Source organism: Lactuca virosa, chromosome 9, assembly GCF_052849685.1.
Source record: "Lactuca virosa cultivar CGN04683 chromosome 9, Lactuca_virosa_CGN04683_v6, whole genome shotgun sequence".
NCBI lineage: Eukaryota > Viridiplantae > Streptophyta > Magnoliopsida > Asterales > Asteraceae > Lactuca > Lactuca virosa.
The window spans coordinates 186,813,554-186,827,410 of NC_136434.1; positions in this window are offsets into that span (position 1 = coordinate 186,813,554).

The following is a 13,857-nucleotide window of genomic DNA, read 5'->3' on the forward strand; positions in this document are numbered from 1 at the left end:
TTCTATAGTCTAGATTGCGAGAATTTAGGATCATGGAAATCATGATCCAACCATGGCGACCTAGTTGAAAATATTATCTAGTTAGATATTATCTAACTTAAAAGAACGTTATAAGTTTTGCTGAAGCACCCACTGCATTGAACGTTAAATCCGCATTGATCCTCAAGTCGCATTCTAAATTAACACTAAGTGTAAATTCGCCGCCTAATAAAGAAGAGATTAGGAACAATGTGTTCACTTCCGGGTTGGCTACTATATCTGGAAAAGATATATTCCGAAATAAGAAGGGGTATCACAAATGAAAGGGGAAGCGATCGAGAGTACGTTCCTAAAAATACGTACTAAGGGTAGACAACGAAGTTTTGGTACATCTCAAATGTAAAGGCTATTTAAGTGTCGTCGACAAAATAAATTACGAAATGATTGAGGATCTCCGAGGCTATAATTACTACTACGGTTATTCTTACAATAATAAAACCTTTTTTTTCTGAGAATAAATATATTTAGAGAGTCATTGTTGCAATGGAGGCGATGAAAGTTTATGATAAATTAAATCACATTGTGTATATAGCATTTTAAGTGTTTAGAAGTGATTAAAAATCTCATTGTTATCAAAATGTCTGTTTAGAAATGATAATTAATCTCACTATTATCAAAATGTGTAATAATTCCAAGATAATGAAGATACATGTGTGGCGATCCAACAAAGTAGTAAAATAATATAAAGATTAATTAAAGTTAAAGGTTTAAGTCGTCATTAAGGGAAAAAAATTTTTTATTGAAATTATTGATATTATGCTATTTGAAAAATTGACTAATTGTCTAAGTCAGGACAAATCTAAGTTTACGAGGAGTCAAAATACTTATGAAAACAAGCTTGAGAGTTTAGGAACTCACTGAAAATTGCAAAGTAAATTACTATTTTAAGAAAGGTGTAAAAATGTCAATCTTCAAAATAGGGCATTCATAGTTTAGTGTTTCTACAAAAACAATCATTTAGAGAATAGATAATCGTAAAATTCAAAATTCTTGATGTATTTAAAGAAAAGAAGAAACATATGGATACATATCCTTCACATATATTTTCCGGATATAGAAAAATTATAAGCATAAGAGTATTCATCTTGTGTATTAATTATAAGGAAAAATACAATGAAAATTGCATTTTATATCAAGTTTCTGAATTTAGAACGAAAGAGCAAATGTAAATAAGGATCACTTGTTTATAGAGATTTCAAAATAAAAACAAGATGTATATGATAAAAAGGCGTAATTGAATATATCAAAGTTGACTAAAATTATTCCTCACGGCTATACATGTATTAAGCGCTCAAAACGAAAGGATAGACTTCTAGTATGTATGTGTACAAACATGATACCAGGAGAAGCAAAATAGACAGAAACAAAGTTAGACAATGTATTATGTTACTATTATGGGTGTGCGAGATCTAAAGTCATAAGGAGAGCAAGAAATCAAGTGCGGGGGAAAGAAAAAAGAAGGTAGCGGCGACAATGATTGTTATTGTTAAAATTATAAGAACAATACCTATAGGTAGATTAAAACCAGGTTGAGATATATTTAAAACTTTAATATTTGATGTATATTGATGATTAAATAGACATGTGAGAGTCTTAGAATGTTTGCGAATAATCACGAGTTACCTTATTAAGTTAAACTCCATTTGTGAAAAAGAAGAAGCACTACAAACGGTAGTTGAAAATCTGACAATTTGACTTTTTAGAATGGAGTTCAATAATAGTTAAAACATATAAGGTAAAGACTCAATAGATTTAGAAGAGTAATTATACATTGTTGAAGGTGTCACTGGAAATTTAAAAGTGAACACTAAGTTTTGCAATGTTGTACGTTTTATAAACACAGATTATAAAACTAATTTGAAATAAAATAAACAAATAAGGTGTGTTTTGAAATGTAGGCATCAGTGATGTCTTGTAAACACATTTGGATTAGAAAGTTGTAAAAGTACCATGTTGGGTTTCAAGAAAACACATTTAAGTAAAGTACGATGCCTAAATGGGGAAGTAGTCAAAAGTCTTAAAACAAAAGTGGTTTGAAGATCCGATGAAGCTTTTACACATAATATGAACTTTAACGTCATATGTTTAAGTTTTATAGTAAAGAGTTTAAACACGATTATAAAAGAAAATGTTTCTAGTTTTTCGAAGACGTGTCAAAATGGTAAGCAATGTTTAAAATGGTTTATATGCCCTTAAAAGCACATCAATCCATTGAAATGAATTTGAAATGAAATTTAATAGCAAGGTTAAAACCAATATTGGTTAAATTGAGTTTTGAAGAAAAGTGTTAAGTTAAAGCAAGTTGTCAAAAGATTTTTAGCGAGAATATGGCTTACATTGTTAGGAAATGTCTAGTAAGTTGTATGAAGTGGTTATAAAGTATTTTATCGATGATAAATAAAACCGATGAAGCGAAATAACTTTCGATGGAAGATTAAGAAGTAAGGAATAAGTATGTTAGTGTAGCTGATCGTACCTAAATACTAAGGCGAGTACAAGGCGAGTATAAGGCGAGTACCGATGTCTTTTTCCCCAAGATAAAGGACAAGAAATATTGTTTGAAAAAAAACATTTTATGCTGTCAATGCAGTTTATGACCTTTTATAGAGGTCAAAGGGACATCCTATGCTAAGTTTTAAGCTCAAGGTGGAAAACAACATAGAGCTAAATCGTAGCGTAGAAGAGAAGCCTCGCGTATCAGTAGCAATGGGTTAAACTTTTGTGTCTCCTCGTGAGTCGAATTGGGAATGCTCTCCAATGATATCCAAGTGACTACTTAGAAACGACTCATCTACCTCCTTACGCGATGCTCTAATTTTCATCCGTGTCGGTATCAGAACGCTTTCCTAGATGTAACTCTAGTACGAAGACGATGAAGAGGTATTGAGCAATAATTGGTATAGGTTTCGACTTAAGATTATTACTAGTGTATATCTAGCTACTAATCTTACATCCAAAGTCAATAACTACCGAGGAATACCCATTCTTAGTACTATGTGCATTGCTCCTAGAGTGGCTAGTGATATAACCTAAGATGTTAACCTAGCACTTGATAAGGGATAAGATTATTTCTAAATAAAGGCATTGTTATAAAAGTGTACTTAGTTTCTAAGTGTATCTAGATGAATGCCAATAATATGCAATACCCGTACGCACACCGAAAAACTTTGTTTTTCAAAAGTTTAAGTTGAAAATCGTTTTGAACATAATTCTACTATAACCGTTTCCAGCCTCACATTAACTTTCCTTAATTAAGCATAGTTGGCCAGGCTATACTTAATTAAAGTCTGATAATGCGTACTCGAATTAGTTATACCAGTAGTATGTTCATTATTTTAAAAACGTTTAGAAATTTTTTGGCTATAGTTGTGGTTTTCCAAAGGAAAACCGGTATTCTCTATAACCTTCGGCTCTGATACCATTTTCTGTCACACCCTGCTAAAGCGGAAACACAGGGCGTGGCAGTACAAAGGGTTTCATCGCAAAAGTTAAAAGACAACACCAACCATAGTATTAAAAATCATTACAAATTCACAATGGGTTTGAACAACTTTTAAAAGAAATTACAATGTAAATTGAAATACAACACATGCGAATGCTCCTAAAAGTGAAGTGTCCCTAAGTGCCACTTACTCGATGATTCCTGAAAAAGCATGTAAAACGAGCGTCAACTATAAAAATAGTTGGTGAGTACTCACAGATAAACAAAATAATACTGGTTCCATGAATTGAAATCAAAGTTTTGATAAAAGTTTCCAATAATAAAAGTATATTGTTAAGATGAGTAAATAAGTTTGTAAAAAACAAAGTTCTTTGTCATCATGAGAGATAAGGTATGTTGCCCAAATAAGATGCAACATTCACATTCTCATAGAAGATAAAGTTCGTTACTCAAACGAGTAAACAAGTTTCATTGCTAAAATGAGCAATCAATTTCATTGCTACAAGGAGCAAACAATTTCATTGCTAAAAAGATGTATATAAGTTTTCAGTAATAACAGTTCGTTATTGTAATGAGAAACAAAGTTCATTGCTATAAATAATAAACAAGTTTATTGCTATAACGAGAAACGAGTTTGTATGTGTATGAGCAAACAATGAGTCTCAACCAAACCTATGACTGAAGCCCTATCAAGATCTATGCTTATCGTTCCACAGATGAATATGGTATCATGCACTCCAGCAATAGGCGAGTGAGGAGTTATCAATTCCTAATAGCGCTATCCATAATGACCATTGGCTAAAAGAGTTAATGGTTAGAGATAAGGGAAGGGCCTTAGTACGATAAGTTCTCATGTTCCGTGTTGCATAGACATACATAGAGAGACATAGCAATAAAATAACAATCATGTTTGATACAAATCAATTTAAATACAACATTCAAATAATAGTTTTTCGGGACATGTTTTTTTCTGTCACACCCCGCTAAAGCGGAAACACAGGGCGTGGCAGTACAAAGGGTTTCATCGCAAAAGTTAAAAGACAACACCAACCATACTATTAAAAATCATTACAAATTCACAATGGGTTTGAACAACTTTTAAAAGAAATTACAATGTAAATTGAAATACAACACATGCGAATGCTCCTAAAAGTGAAGTGTCCCTAAGTGCCACTTACTCGATGATTCCTGAAAAAGCATGTAAAACAAGCGTCAACTATAAAAATAGTTGGTGAGTACTCACAGATAAACAAAATAATACTGGTTCCATGAATTGAAATCAAAGTTTTGATAAAAGTTTCCAATAATAAAAGTATATTGTTAAGATGAGTAAATAAGTTTGTAAAAAACAAAGTTCTTTGTCATCATGAGAGATAAGGTATGTTGCCCAAATAAGATGCAACATTCACATTCTCATAGAAGATAAAGTTCGTTACTCAAACGAGTAAACAAGTTTCATTGCTAAAATGAGCAATCAATTTCATTGCTACAAGGAGCAAACAATTTCATTGCTAAAAAGATGTATATAAGTTTTCAGTAATAACAGTTCGTTGTTGTAATGAGAAACAAAGTTCATTGCTATAAATAATAAACAAGTTTATTGCTATAACGAGAAACGAGTTTGTATGTGTATGAGCAAACAATGAGTCTCAACCAAACCTATGACTGAAGCCCTATCAAGATCTATGCTTATCGTTCCATAGATGAATATGGTATCATGCACTCCAGCAATAGGGCGAGTGAGGAGTTATCAATTCCTAATAGCGCTATCCATAATGACCATTGGCTCAAAGAGTTAATGGTTAGAGATAAGGGAAGGGCCTTAGTACGATAAGTTCTCATGTTCCGTGTTGCATAGATATACATAGAGAGACATAGCAATAAAATAGCAATCATGTTTGATACAAATCAATTTAAATACAACATTCAAATAATAGTTTTTCGGGACATGTTTTTTTCTGTCACACCCCGCTAAAGCGGAAACACAGGGCGTGGCAGTACAAAGGGTTTCATCACAAAAGTTAAAAGACAACACCAACCATAGTATTAAAAATCATTACAAATTCACAATGGGTTTGAACAACTTTTAAAAGAAATTACAATGTAAATTGAAATACAACACATGCGAATGCTCCTAAAAGTGAAGTGTCCCTAAGTGCCACTTACTCGATGATTCCTGAAAAAGCATGTAAAACGAGCGTCAACTATAAAAATAGTTGGTGAGTACTCACAGATAAACAAAATAATACTGGTTCCATGAATTGAAATCAAAGTTTTGATAAAAGTTTCCAATAATAAAAGTATATTGTTAAGATGAGTAAATAAGTTTGTAAAAAACAAAGTTCTTTGTCATCATGAGAGATAAGGTATGTTGCCCAAATAAGATGCAACATTCACATTCTCATAGAAGATAAAGTTCGTTACTCAAACGAGTAAACAAGTTTCATTGCTAAAATGAGCAATCAATTTCATTGCTACAAGGAGCAAACAATTTCATTGCTAAAAAGATGTATATAAGTTTTCAGTAATAACAGTTCGTTGTTGTAATGAGAAACAAAGTTCATTGCTATAAATAATAAACAAGTTTATTGCTATAACGAGAAACGAGTTTGTATGTGTATGAGCAAACAATGAGTCTCAACCAAACCTATGACTGAAGCCCTATCAAGATCTATGCTTATTGTTCCATAGATGAATATGGTATCATGCACTCCAGCAATAGGGCGAGTGAGGAGTTGTCAATTCCTAATAGCGCTATCCATAATGACTGTTGGCTCAAAGAGTTAATGGTTAGAGATAAGGGAAGGGCCTTAGTACGATAAGTTCTCATGTTCCGTGTTGCATAGACATACATAGAGAGACATAGCAATAAAATAGCAATCATGTTTGATACAAATCAATTTAAATACAACATTCAAATAATAGTTTTTCGGTACATGCTTTTCCACCCCAAGACATAAAAAAAACTGAAAATAGGGGAGTGCGTGAATACTCACAATACATTTAGATGATGCAAATGGTGCCTTGAACTACGTTCCACTCGTACCGCTATCGTTTTCCCTACAATAATGGTATTCGCTAGTGAGTCTCTAATCGAAATCTAACACTAGTATACATACTACTACAACAGAATTATGCCAATATTCTGTTAAAATTTAATATTGATAAGTTACAAACATTTTTCTGTGGAAATTATGGATCTTCACTATTTTTCACCATTTAATTCCATGAATAATCATAAAATCATGGAAAAATAGTAAATTATCATGAAAAATTCTTATAATTTTTGTGTAACTATTTTATAGTGTACATAATCTAGAAAAAATATTAATATGTGTTTTTAAAAAGTTTAATACAATTTTTTCTAATTTTTGTGTATTTATTCTATAAAAATAGAAATAAATAGGTAACAATTTCAAAAATTCACCAAACTTTTTTTACAAGTGTTATTACATATACTTAATCTGTGAAAAATATAAAAATGAATTTCTAAACTGTTTATCCCAATTTTATGATTTTTGTGTATTTATTCTAATAAAAATTGGGTTTAAGTGTATTTAATCTTTGGAAAATAGAAGAATAATAGTATACAGAAGAGAAAAATCATCAAAGTTTTTATGTAGCATCCTAATGTACTGCAAGGTCTTCTGGTAAATTTTCATGAATTTTGGATGAGCAGAACTATTTATTCTATTTTTAGGCCATTATAAATACGAAAATCATAGAAAAATAGGAATACATTATGAAAAATTCTTAAAATAATTTTCTAAGTCTTCCACAGAGAGTATAAGCTGCGAAAATTATTATATACCCTTTTCAAATTATCTAAAGCCGTTTTATGATTTATTGGGGCTAAACAAAAAAAATTCAAAACCATATTAAACAGTAACAAAAATCGATGTAACTTAATGAGGGATCATTATTTAGCATAGGGGTCGTCCACGAATTTAACTAGGATTTATAGACCCCAGAAAGTATTTTATATGATTTATTGCCCTATTTTCTTGCATTAATTATAATAATTCTAGAAAAATGAATTATTTTCTGGAAATTTACAGATCATCTTATTTTGTTGATGGGAATCTGGAAAAAATCGGATTTGGTCAGAAAAGGAGTTTTAGATATTTATTTGGAAATAAATCCTTCATGAACATATTTGAAAGCTTTTAACAACATACTTTGATGATCTAGCATATAAGCTTGAAGATCATCACATGCATGTTGGTTTGAAGATCATTCATGAGTTTGAAATGTTAAAAAATCGTTTTTGATAGAAAACATAGGGTGCATGTGGTGTTTTTCCACCAAAACATATAGAAAAGTGCACTTCCATGGTTTTGACTTAGGTTTAGGTCATGGATCTTCACCATTTTGTAACATGCAAGATGTTTTTGGTGAAAATCTACCGCCATCATCATAAATAATCATAAGTGAATGAATATTCACACAAATTTTCTAAGAGAAAGGTGTAGAAGAAGAAGGAAATGCAAGAAAAACCTTGAAAACATGGAGGAAAATGAAAGGAAATCGTGTTCTACCTTAATGAACACCACTAGATGATGAAGATTTCGAGTTTGAGGTGTGTTCTTGGACTTATTCTCTGGAAAATTTCATGGGTATAGAGAAATGAAGAGAGAAATGGAGTGGTGGTGATGAAGAGTGTGAGAGAGAATGAGGGGTAGAGTGAGAGAGAAGATGGAGTGGTAGAGTGAATAAGTGAGTGAATTGATGGAGTTTTGGGGAAGAGTGGTATTGGGTGAGGGAAGGCCGAGATTTTGAGTGAGAGAGGCTCCCTCTCTCTTGTTTCTTTTATAAAAATTTAAATCTTTTATAAAAATATCAACTTTTTATAAAATATACACTAAAATCAAGTTTTTATTCATAAAACCTTTATTTTTGATTTATAAATTAAGAGTAATTTTAATGAGTTAAATTTTATTTGCCTTGAATATATTATACTAATTTTTAATTATTATAAGATAATATTACAAGGTTTATAATTATTTTTATAGAATTTTTAAGGTTAAAGTTTCTAAATATGAGTTTTTAGGGCATTTAGGGTTTTTGAGAGTTTGTAAATCTTTGGATATCAAAATTACTTGAATTTTGAGACTTCAAACTATTTTAGAGTTTCATAACTCTTATTCAAATTAGAAATATTGTTTGTAGTTTATTTTTATTGATTTATTGGCATTCTATGTAGTGATTCCGAGATTCAAACGAAATTGAGGAATCAAGTATACTAGTCCTAGTTTTTAACTTTGACTTAAGTTTCTATGAGGCTCCAACCTAATTTCTACTACTAGGTCAAGTGCATAATGTGTGTATATGATTCATGAAAAGGTGTTCGAGTCAAAGAGTGACCTAAATATGGATATTCACTATAGTTACGTAGTTGTAGAATTCACATATCAATGTGAAATCTAAGTACACTATCCATTGATTCTAATTGTTTCCAAGTTTCTAGTAGGTTATAACTTAGCTTCTAGTTACTAAGTCTAGTATGTGTAGTGCCTATTTGTGCAACTAAGTCTAGTCAAATCTAGAACCGACTCGAATTTTGACGGTTGTCACAATTCAAGATTTAGAGAAAGAAGAATAGCCCTCAATTGTTGGGGTCGTGTGAAGCGTATTGATTAGAGATATTCATCTTTTGTGCTAGGCGGAGGCTAGTTCGAGTTTCGGGTGCGAGGGTATTTACTTGCTGCTTGTCAGGTGAGTCTTCTCACTACACTTTACCTTGAGTGGTAATTAGAGTTATGTGACAGAGTATCTTGTATGCTATGTATGTGATGTGTTGCACTGCATTATTTCTATGTGATTTATGCTATGTGTATTCCAGAGTTTACAGAGTTAGGACCGGAAGGCCCACAGAGTTAGGACCAGAGGGTCCACAGAGTTAGGGCCAGAGGGCCTACATAGTTATAGCCTCGAGTGGCTAATATGTGTTATATGTGGTATTTTGGGGAACTCACTAAGCTTCGTGCTTACCGTGTTAGTGTTATGTGTTATGTGTTTCAGGTTGTTCTCAGGAATCGCGGGAAGGCACCGGCTTGATTGTACACACCAGAGAAAGAGTTATGTTTTGAGGATCTTGGATTTTTAATTGAGTTGTGTTTTGTAATTTGAATAAATGAGATTTCCATACAATATGTTATGAAAAATATGCGATTTTAAAATGAAAAATCTGTTTGAAAAATTACGGTGTTACAAGTTGGTATCAGAGCCTTGGTTTGAGGGATTCGGATGCGCCTTCGGGTAAATCTGGACTCAAACTGAGGATTTGAGAAAAATTTTCAAAGAAATGATTTTTCTAAAGCAAACAAGAGTTTCTAAGAGAAAACGAGAAGGAACAATGTGTACAATCAGCCAGAGCCCGAATGGTGATTTCCCAAAATACCCTTATTTTGTGTTATGAGATATTCTATGAGATATTATGCATGCTAGAGATAGGCTAGGTATTTCATATTTTAGGACTAGAGTGGCCTGATTTGTGATGCCTTAGCCTAGGAGTTGCGGTTATCTGTGATATGCTTTCGAGTATGTTTTGAGTAAGAGTATCCAGAGGGAATCCTTTTGAGAGTAGGATTGAGTAGAAGAGTAATCTAGGAGAGATACCTAGATGAGCATTCGTGGAATCCTCTGAGAGGGTAGTCATAGGCCCGCGTGGGGTGAAGTTGCTTGAGTTCGGTGATATCCTACGAGTATGAGGAGGGCAAGTAGGATAATAGCTTAGAGAGGTTTTATGAGGTTATTCGATGCCCGAATGCTGCTTGCTTCATGCTTTGTGGAACTCTCGATGATGGGAGTTAGCTACCAAGTGAATATGACAATATTCAGGAGGTAGATGGCTGGCATCATTAGGAGTTCTTCAGCAGCTGATGGCGGAGAGGTGTGAGAACCTAGGAAGAGCCTAGGAAAGGGTGACCCTAGTCAGATGAGTACACTGGAAGAGTTGGATAATCCGCAGAGGAGCGAACACGCATGACGGGGTTGGTGATTGAGAAGGTCGAGCAACTACTTAGGAACTCGGGGATGGTCCGTGTGGAAAGTATGGGTAGATGTGGCAGGTAGTATAGGCCCGTACTACTGAAAGCAGAGGACCCATACTCGATACAGGGAACAATTCGGAGGTTTTAAGTAGCAGATCGAGAGGTGATTTCATGGTTCGTGTACCATGATTTGTAGCAGATCGAGAGGTGATTTCATGGTTCGTGTACCATGATTTGTAGCAGATCGAGAGGTGATTTCATGGTTCGTGTACCATGATCTGTAGCAGATCGAGAGGTGATTTCATGGTTCGTGTACCATGATTTGTAGCGGATCGAGAGGTGATTTCATGGTTCGTGTACCATGATTTGTAGCCGATCGAGAGGTGATTTCATGGTTCGTGTACCATGATCTGTAGCAGATCGAGAGGTGATTTCATGGTTCGTGTACCATGATTGGCAGCAGATCGAGAGGTGATGTCATGGTTCGAGTACCATGATTCGTAGCGGATTGAGAAGAGATAACATGGTTCGAGTACCATGATTCATAGCGGATTGAGAAGAGATAACATGGTTCGAGTACCATGATTCGTAGCGGATTGAGAAGAGGTAACATGGTTCGGGTACCATGATTCATAGCAGATCGAGAGGTGGCCACATGGTTCTAGTACCATGACCCGTGGCAGTTAGTGTTATTGGTTCTACCAGTTATTCCGTGGTGATTGGTTAGACCGAGATCAGAGATGAAAGAGTATGGGGCTAGAGGGCCATGATGAACGAGTTCTAGTGAAGCATCCCTTAAAAGGGAAATCGAGTTAGCCCGGAGGGATTGTTGGCGAGATGCCAATTGGAGTCGCAAGACTCAAGAATGAGTAGCTATGGCGGTTATGGAGGATTACGGCATGAGTTGAGCAATCAGCCGATGGTGGAGATGTTATTTTCTGTGACCTGAGCGGTGTTATTTCTATTCCTGTGGGAAACACGAGAGGTATTGAGATTTTTGGTTTCCAAGGTTGGGGGTGAGCCCTGTGGGGTAGCTTTGGTTACGATCTTTCATCAGAGTATTTGGGCAGTATGTCTGCCGAGAGGTAATGTTAGAGCATGAGCAGGTTGTCAGCAGGGACTGAGATGATTAAGGACAAGGATACACCCTATTTGAGCATAGTAGGGCATGTATTAGCTGCAGCGGCAGACGATCAAGAAGAAGATATTGGGGCGGTGGCTTTTATTGTTTATGACAAGTATCGAGTGTGGCAATGAGGACTCCCCTCTTATTACAACCCACGTGATGGAATGTTGGTTGAAGAGTCGAGGATGAGGAATATGATAGTTCGTTATTTTCAGACCGAGAGTCAGGGCTACGACTAGACAGTTGAGATGTTCGGTAGTGGGATGGTACGAGATTCTGAAGGACTAGAGGTAGTCATGATGAGAAGTTTCTGAGGAAAGTAAGTGGACTCGACGAGTCGCAAGGCTACACTCCGCGAGTCGGGTCAGACATGGACTGTTGACACGAGTTTGACTTCTTTTGACTCTGGGGTTTGGTCAACATGAGTAATGGAGACCATGGAGGGGTAAAATGGTCTTTTTCCCAATTCAAGAGTTAGAGAAAGAAGAATAGCCCTCATTTATTGGGGTCGTGTGAAGAGTATTGACTAGAGATATTCATCTTTTGTGCTAGGCGGAGGCTAGTTCGAGTTTCGGGTGCGAGGGTATTTACTTGCTGCTTGTCAGGTGAGTCTTCTCACTACATTTTACCTTGAGTGGTAATTAGAGTTATGTGACAGAGTATCTTGTATGCTATGTATGTGATGTGTTGCACTGCATTATTTCTATGTGATTTATGCTGTGTGTATTCCAGAGTTTACAGAGTTAGGACCGGAAGGTCCACAGAGTTAGGACAGAGGGTCCACAGAGTTAGGGCCAGAGGGCCCACAGAGTTATAGCCTCGAGTGGCTAATATGTGTTATATGTGGTATTTTGGGGAACTCACTAAGCTTCGTGCTTACCGTGTTATGTGTTATGTGTTTCAGGTTGTTCTCAGGAATCACGGGAAGGCACCGGCTTGATTGTACACACCAGAGAAAGAGTTATGTTTTGAGGATCCTGGATTTTTAATGGAGCTATGTTTTGTAATTTAAATAAACGAGATTTCCATACAATATGTTATGAAAAGTATGCGATTTTAAAATGAAAAATCTGTTTGAAAAATTACGGTGTTACAAGGTATTATGGTGTAGGTAAATCTTGTGATTAAAGGTGGGACTCGACGAGTTGAGGGTCCGACTCGCCGAGTCGAGTCGGGTTACTCCCGTGGATTTAATGAGTGGACTCGACGAGTCTGAGGAGAGGGACTCGCCGAGTAGGCGCTGATTAGAGAAACCCTAATTTCCGGGGTTTGGGACCTATTTAAAGGCACTTATAGCCTCATTTGCGGCCACCCTTTCCCTGGAAGCAAACCCTAAAGGTCATTTGAGCTAGAAAGTGAGAGAGAAACTATCTTGGGATTTTTAGTGCATCATTTGAGAAGAAGAGAAGGAGATCAAGCAAGGATCAAGAGGGGGAAAGTTGGATCCAGTGATAGATCGTCTAGAGCTTCTGAGGAAGGTAAGAGTCTGCACCTTTCTCATTATTTTGGTTAGATCTCATGTGTTTGGAGTTCTAGGGCTTTTACCATCTTTGGTTTGGGACTTTGAGTAAAATGGATTAGCTAGAAGCCTAGCCCTCAGATCTGGACCTTGTGAGGTCCCTAGAGTCCAAAGGTCCCAACTTTATTCGTCCGAATGAGGGTTGTTGTGCTTAACACCTTAAGAAGGGCTTGTTTTGGCATTTTGAGGTATTTATGCCATGCATGAACGTAAAGGTCGAGACTTTATGTGTCTCTGGTGTCTAAAAGGGATAGATCTAGGGTTTGGAATGAGAGATCTGACTTTGGACGTCTGAATGAGGAATCAGACCGAGGGGACTCGTCGAGTCCATGAGTTGACTCGACGAGTCGGTCAGGGTTTGTTCCGATGAGCTTGAGCATGCGATAGCTCGACGAGTTGGGGGTCAACTCGAGGAGCTGAGCTGGATTGTCATGGGATTTCTGAGGAAAGTAAGTGGACTCGACGAGTCGCAAGGGTGCACTCGGCGAGTCGGGTCAGACATGGACTGTTGACTCGAGGTTGACTTCTGTTGACTCTGGGGTTTGGTCAACATGAGTAATGGAGACCATGGAGGGGTAAAATGGTCTATTGCCCAATTCAAGAGTTAGAGAAAGAAGAATAGCCCTCAATTATTGGGGTCGTGTGAAGAGTATTGATTAGAGATATTCATCTTTTGTGCTAGGCGGAGGCTAGTTCGAGTTTCGGGTGCGAGGGTATTTACTTGTTGCTTGTCAGGTGA